Source organism: Gekko japonicus, unplaced genomic scaffold (genome assembly GCF_001447785.1).
Source record: "Gekko japonicus isolate JY-2015 unplaced genomic scaffold, Gekko_japonicus_V1.1 scaffold118, whole genome shotgun sequence".
NCBI classification, from domain to species: Eukaryota; Metazoa; Chordata; class Lepidosauria; order Squamata; family Gekkonidae; genus Gekko; species Gekko japonicus.
Window position 1 is genome coordinate 950522 of NW_015168656.1, and position 7119 is coordinate 957640.

Here is a 7119-nt window from a genome sequence, read left to right on the forward strand (position 1 = left end):
CTCTTTTTCAAGGACAGCTGTGCCAGAGCTTGTGACTGACCCAAGGTCACATCAGCAGGTGCAAGTGGAGGAGTGGGGAATCAAACCCGGTTCTCTCAGATTAGAGTCCGCACACTTAACCACTACACCAAACTGGCTCTCAGGAGCAGTTCTCATGCCAGCAATGTAGTGAAATATTTCTCAAACTCACAGTGAGCCCCACTTTGGCTATAGGCAGGGTTGCAAACCTCTAAATAGAGCCCGGTGTTCTGGAATTACAACTGATATCCAGACTACAAAGAGCCATTCCCCTGAAGAAAATGGCTGCTTTGGAGGGTGGATTCCATGGCATGATGCCCCATTGACGTCACTCCTGCCCCAAACCCCGTCCTCCACATGCTCCACCCCCGAATCTTCAGGAATTTCCTAACTTGAAGTGGGCAAACCTAGCTATATGGATATTGCAAACAATTTTGCACATCAGATTGTTAACAAACTTTTATAAATAATGCCAAAAGAGATGGATTATGGGTCTTTCTCTTCCCATGCATATTATAAATACATTTAATGGTGGAGGGAGATGCATCCAAAGGGCTTTTTGTCTGGGGATGCAGGGGACTCATACTCTAATCTCTGGCAAATACAGCTTATCACTCTTTGAAATCTATTTAATAAAAGGGAAGTATATAAACAAATCTTTGTTTAAGGACAGAAGTGCCTATTTCTTAGATTTTACTGCTCACTTCAGGTATGACTTTATTGATTTCCATTACAAAATTCATAAAAGTGCTCTGGGTATTGTTACTCTGATAATGGTTGCAATAAATAGTTGCTGATTTAAGCATTCCTATAAAAGATAAATGTTGACTTTTATTTTATCAAAGCTGGGATTCAGCCTATCATGGCAAGCACAACTTTTGCATCTGGATGTGACCAGCAGCTGAGTTTATATTTGCACAACCCAGGAACCTCCAGCACATGACTAGAAATGTTAGTCGCAAAGGAAAATGAAAATACAAAAGATTCACAAAGTCAATTAACAAAACTAACGGGGGGGACACACAATTTTTTATCTAGACAGTCTCAGCTTCAGATAGTCAGCAAAAAGCTCTATGGAAAAACACTGCCCTGCAGCCTTTTCCTGAAGGTTGGTGACAAATATGCCCAACATGATCTCTTCAGTCAGGCCATATCAAAGAGTTAGAGTCATGCAGAAGAGGCTCGAAATCACACTGCAGATGTGCACACCACTGGAAAGAAGGAACATATGTAAGGGACTTCTGCAAAGAATGGAGTTGATTCACTGCAATGAGATTCAGATACGCAGGTGTGAAGGAATTAAAAGAAAAGGACCAGCACCTTGAACTAAGTCCTGAAGCAAACACTGATGCTGTTTTGGAACCACTGTTATATGTTCATAATGGCTGACCCAAACAAGAAAACAAGCAGCACAAAAGCTCATACCTTGAATAAAACTTTGTTGGTCTTAAAGGTGCCACTGGACTCCAACTTTGTTCTACTGCTTCAGACCAACACAGCGACCCAACTGGATCCATGTAGGATGTCTTAGAATAATTCAGCCTAAAGGTTACAGAAGCATGGAGCAGAGTAGCCAGATCAGACAAATCCAGAAGGGATGATAAATGCTGACTAGGTGTAAATGATGGGCATGAACCAGCTCATGAACTAAAGTATGTCACAAATTTTGGCCAATTCATGGGTCACAAGCCACCATGAACATCCACAAATTTTGATGCAGCTTGTGGTGGTTCAAGAAGAGCAGAAAGCTGAGGTTTAAATGGCTCTGAGCCATTTAAGCCCCTTCTTTCTGCTCTTCATGAAAAACAGCTGCCAAAAGCAGCAGGGAGCAAAAAGCAGTGGTTTAAATGACTCAGAGCCATTTTACCCCTTGCTTTCCACTCCCTGTGAAAAGCCACAGGGAGCAGAAAGCAGGAGTTTAAACTTTAAATAGTACATGAACCAATATGAACTGATTTGGTCTGTGAACTGGCATATTGGTTCATGGTTCAGTTTGTGGTGCAAACATGAACCAAACCACAAAAATGTGAATATAAGAACATAAGAGACGCCAATGTTGGATCAGGCCAAAGGCCCATCCAGTCCAACACTCTGTCACACAGTGGCCAAAAACACCAGGTGCCATCAGGAGGTCCACCAGTGGGGCCAGGACATTAGAAGCCCTCCCACTGTTGGCCACCCCCCAAGCATCAAGAAGACAGAGCATCACTTGCCCCAGAACCCCTATCTATACCTTGTGGCTAATAGCCACTGATGGACCTCTGCTCCATATGCCTATCTAATTCCCTTTTGAAGCCGTCCATGCTTGTAGCTGCCACCACTTCCTGTGGCAGTGAATTCCATGTGTTAATCACTCTTTGGGTGAAGAAGTACTTCCTTTTATCCGTTCTAACCCGACCGCTCAGCAATTTCATGGAGTGCCCACGAGTTCTTGTATTGTGAGAAAGGGAGAAAAGTACCTCTTTCTCTACCTGTTCTTTCCCATGCATAATCTTGTAAACCTCAATCATGTCACCCCCCCAGTCGTCTTTTCTCCAAGCTAAAGAGCCCTAAGCGCTTTAACCTTTCCTCATAGGGAAAGTATTCCAACCCTTTTATCATTCCAGTTGCCCTTTTCTGCACTTTTTCCAAAGCTATAATATCCTTTTTAAGGTGTGGTGACCAGAACTGCACACAGTATTCCAAATGAGGTCTCACCATTGATTTATATAGGGGCATTATGATATTGGCTGATCTGTTTTCAATACCCTTCCTAATATTCCCCAGCATAGCAGTGGCCTTCTTTATTGCAGTCACACACTGTCTCGACATTTTCAGTGAGATCTACTACAACTCCAAGATCTCTCTCTTGATCAGTCTCTGCCAGTTCAGACCCCATCAACGTGTATTTATATTTAGGATTTTTGGCTCCAATGTGCATCACCCTGCACTTGGCCACATTGAACCCCATTTGCCATGTTGACGCCCACTTGCCCATCCTTGACAGATCCCTTTGGAGTGCCTCACGATCCTCACTGGATTTCACCACCCTGAATAGCTTCGTATCATCCGCAAATTTAGCCATGTGATTCATGCTCATCCCTAATGATACTGGACACTTTTAGCAACAACATCAACTTGCAGCACCCTCAATCTAGCAGCAAGGCTGGGTCATGGAGCACATGATGTGCAAATGACAATCTTAACTCGTCAAAGCATCAGCAAGGCAAACCTTTATAACCAAGATCACTTTATTTATTTATTACAGTGCACAACACTGAATCACCTTTGTAAATTGTTTGGAAGCTTCCATCATTGCTGAAAGTAGCAATTTGATGAACTACAGTGGGAAGACATAACACATCACCACAATACAATCCCTTTTCCCCAGCTATCATAAGTACCAGTTCAAGGTGCTTCTTTTGAACTTTATGACATGGACCCGGTGCATTTCTCCCATACAACTCTCTTTTGTCCTAAGGTTAGCCTGCAAGGCTGTTGTTTAAGCAGCAAAATTCAGCCAAAGACACAGAGTAAGGGACCCATACAGTCTTTTCCCAGGTTAAATTGATTTAGGAGGAGAATATTTGACAACAAACTAGAGCTCACAGATACACAAATTAAAAAACATTTACCTTGAAGATAAAAGGTTCCTGAAAAGGTGACTCATTTACAGTCTAGAAATAGAAATATTATTAATAAAGAATTTATGCCAGATCTTGTGAGAGTACAGAATTATCTTCTTTTCATAAAAAATAATATGTATGTGTCTGTGTGTGTTTGTGGGAGGTATTTTCTCGGAATGGGGCTTTCATATCAGTTTATTGCCTCAGTGTCATTGCATGGTGCTTGTGTACACCAGTTTTTAACATAATGAAATATTAAACATTAATATTTCTGCTTCAGAGGAACATACCTTATGAAATAAAATATAATATTTTATACAGATATATAATGTAGATTAGTTCTTCTCACAAGAGCATTTATAACACATTGAATCAGAAAGAGGCTAAGGTGCCAGAGCCCATCATAATTCACAACTAGAACATTACAACAGAAATATAATGATAACTTGTTTAGTTACCCCTAAATAAATTACCATTATATTTCTATTTAAAGTCAGTGCATTCTCTCCCATTGAAATTATGGCTCTTGTATCTTCTTTAATTTTTCTTTGAATAATGCAAGCCTTTTATTCAGCAATATTTCTATCTCAAGTTTCATTCTGATCCAGGGTTGACAGGTACTACCTGGCCTCCGGCGGGGGCCTCTCAGGTCCTTCTGCCATGCATGCAGAATGCACACTGTGTGATGACAACACCCAGAAGTGATGTCATCACATCACTGCCGTCGGTGGGGTGACACTCTAGTTTTTGGACAAAACTCTATGGTTTCAGCTGGCTGGCGGTGGATCAAAGCCCTGAGAAGTGGGGGAACCCCCCTGGGACCTGGGGGCTGGGAACCGTATTCTGATTTACAATCCCCAGATTGGCATTATATTTCTCCTCCTATTGTACAAATTTGAATATTGTATGTACTTTACCAAGCAGTTTCACTGTACAATATATGCTGGGGCTTCTTTATGTCTGAGGCAAAGAAGATGAGAAAGATATGTTCCTCAATTCATTTAGCAATCCTTTCATAGATCTCCATAAGCTCACCAATTCTGCATTACCACAGAAAGTACATGCTCAGGAACTTAACAGGAAGATTGTTTCACACTCACTGACCTGAAACCAAATGGGCAACAACGAGCCTGTACTAGAAGCATAGGTGTTTCTTGGTTCTCATAAAGTTCCAGACCATGACAGAATTGTCTGCTGAATACATGGGCACATAAAGCCGCCTTATACTGAGTCAGACTATTGATCTATTAAGGTCAGTACTGTCTACTCAGACTTGCAACAGCTCTCCAGCATCTCAGGTAGAGCTCTTTCACATCTTTCACATTACCCAGTACCTGATCCTCTTAACCGGAGATCAAGACCTCCTGCATGCCAAGTACATGCATTACCATTAAGCCATGGCTTCTCCTTTCTGTGACTTATGAACATGTATGAACTTTCAAAGTTGCTCTATACTAAGGCAGCACAGTCTACTTTACAGTAAATGAGTGGTTCTCAGGCAGAGGCCTTTTACCAGAGACTAGGGATTGAACCTAGGGATCTTACACATGCAAGCCATGTACTCTGACACATGCCACTCCACCTCTCTTTCATCTGTTGATCCTCACATCCTCTCAGGTGAAAAACTGGATGTGTATGCAAAACCCCACAGGAATCGCAGGGTCTTTCCAGTAAGAGTTGAAAAGTATGCTCAGGTTGACTTGGACACTCAAGAAAAATGCAGCATTCCCATCCTCCCTTTGACTGGCTGAATACATGCTTGAAGGCCAATTTCAGATATTACAGTTAGCCACCTGACACATGTTGGGTTATGGGTGTGTGACCTGACTTGCAGTCAACATAAATTGGGGAAACTCATAAGAACATAAGAGAAGCCAATGTTGGATCAGGCCAATGGCCCACCCAGTCCAACACTCTGTCACACAGTGGCCGAAAATACCAGGTGCCATCAGGAGGCCCATCAGTGGGACCAGGACACTAGAAGCCCTCCCACTGTTGCCCCCCCAAGCACCAAGCATACAGTGCATCACCTGCCCCAGCACCTTAACTCACCTTTAAAAAATGCTTAATTGCTCAGTGCTGAGAGGGAGTGCTACAAGGAGGCAGAAGGAGCTTCCAGTTTCCCTCCCACCTTGCTTTTGCCACCTCTTCAGAGAACAGCTAAAGGTGGCTCACAAAGCAAAGACAGCACAACCAATACTTCTAACTCTCAATGTGATCCCATCTATGGCTATTTAAATCCACAGAATGGAGACATGGACATACAAATCAGATCTTTCAGCAAACTGAGAAAAGTGCCAGGTATACAAAAAAAAAGTCTAAACTCGGGGGGGGGATCCTGGCAGGGTTAACCCCCCCTCCAATGATAAATGATGAACCTGTAACTTTAAGAAACAGATGTCCACAGTTGCAATCACAACAGTATTCAAGCCTTAGTTTATATCAGGAAAAGGTAGGGGATGGAGAGGGGCCCTTTCTAGGGTTGTTTTGGCCTTTAGAATCATAGAGTTGGAAGGGATCTCCAGGGTCATCTAGTCCAACCCCCTGCACAATGCAGGAAATTCAAAAATACCTCCCCCTCCAAACCTGCAATGACCACTGTAGGAGCAGGACCAGGATACTTTAATCCATCAGGGACGCCGCCCCAGCACGATCACCTTAGTGGTGCTGCTGGCCCAACTTAGCCACACTCCCACCCACAATGGAAATATACCCCAAATTTGTAGAAAACTGGTTTCCTTTTTTAAAAAAATACTTTATTTATGTAGTTTTACATTATACAGCCACAAACATTTCTATACAATTATATTCATTTTTTGGAGGTCTTGTACATAGTAATTTTTTCTCCACCACTTATACACTCTTAACCATTTCTTTTGAAATTTAGTTTCTTCTTTTCCACGTAATAACATTGTTAATTTGTCTAATTCAGCAATATTCAGCAATTTCTTTGCTATTTCAATCTTAGAGGGTAACGTTTCCGTCTTCCAATAGCTTGCTACTATGATTCTAGATGATGTTAAGATGTATATTAGTAAATACAAGAAAGGGGACCCGCAAAATTCGCGGGGGCGGGGGGGGCGGGCAGAGCAGAGCAGGCGGAGGAGGAAGCAGCAGGAACAGGTAAGCTTCCCCCCCTCCTGCCGGTTCCCTATCTCCTCCATCACCATCCGGTTCAGGGGGCGATCCCCCCGCTCCTCCCCCCGGCTCCGTAGCGCCATTCTTTCCCCCACACAGCGACTCCGAAGCCGGGCCTTGCCCGTTCCCCCCCTCCGAAGCAAGGCCTGAGCAGCTTGTAGCTGCCGGGCCTCGCCGGTGAGGGCGCCAAGCCTTCTCCCTCCCTCCGTCCCCTGTGGTGGCGGCGAGGCAGGTCGCGAAGCAGCTGCTCGCCTCGCCGATCTTCTCCCTCCCTTCCCCCAGGCTTCTGCGGCGAGGCCTAAGTGGCCTTGCTGATCTCCTCCAACCCCCCTCCCTCCCCCCGGGCTCCTTTACCCCC